The 595-nt window shown below is 41.7% G+C and overlaps 1 protein-coding gene across 1 annotated transcript in view; it reads left to right on the forward strand.

The window, feature by feature from the left end:
* Positions 1-452: 452 nt before the first annotated feature.
* The window catches only part of LOC137626962 (neuroligin-1-like), a 17,841-nt gene continuing 17,698 nt past the window's right edge, over positions 453-595 (forward strand). The window contains exon 1 of the mRNA XM_068357946.1: positions 453-576. The gene's annotated coding sequence lies outside the window, so the exon portion shown is untranslated. The remainder of the gene's footprint in view (positions 577-595) is intronic.

A 595-nucleotide genomic window follows, 5' to 3' on the forward strand; every position in this document is an offset into this window, starting at 1 on the left:
ATGACTTATGCGCAAGAAATTAGAGACTTACTAAAGCCTTGAGTTAGTTGCAACTCAAAGAGGTAAGGAAAGAAAAATCATTGCAATAACATTAAGAGACTAAAGAAGAGTAACTTGGATGCGAGAGTTGACTAAAGTAAAGGATATTCTAATATGTAAGAAAATGAAATGGACATGGGCAGGACATATAATGAGAATGACTTATAATAGAAGAACATTAGGAATAACAGAATAAGTCCACTAAGATTGCAAAGGAAGCATGGGAGGAGAGATAAGACATGTCCTGCTTCTGTACCAGTCAATATCTATATCTCTCTAAACCTATGATGGTAAGATGACCACAGTCCCAACTACTTGCAGTTGCGGTCCTTGAACCCCATTTGCTAGATCCGAGTACCCCTCTTAAGGATCCTTCTTGCCTCTTTGCAGATGCAGCTAACATGGTCTACCCAGTGGTCGTCTTCATCCACGGAGAGTCGTTTGAGTGGGGATCTTCAAGTCTCTACGACGGATCAGTTCTGGCAGCTCTGGGCAAGGTCATTGTGGTGACTCTCAACTATCGTCTCGGCATTCTGGGTAAACAAGGTTCCTCTAT

The sequence above is a fragment of the Palaemon carinicauda genome, chromosome 34, assembly GCF_036898095.1.
Source record: "Palaemon carinicauda isolate YSFRI2023 chromosome 34, ASM3689809v2, whole genome shotgun sequence".
Taxonomy (NCBI): Eukaryota; Metazoa; Arthropoda; class Malacostraca; order Decapoda; family Palaemonidae; genus Palaemon; species Palaemon carinicauda.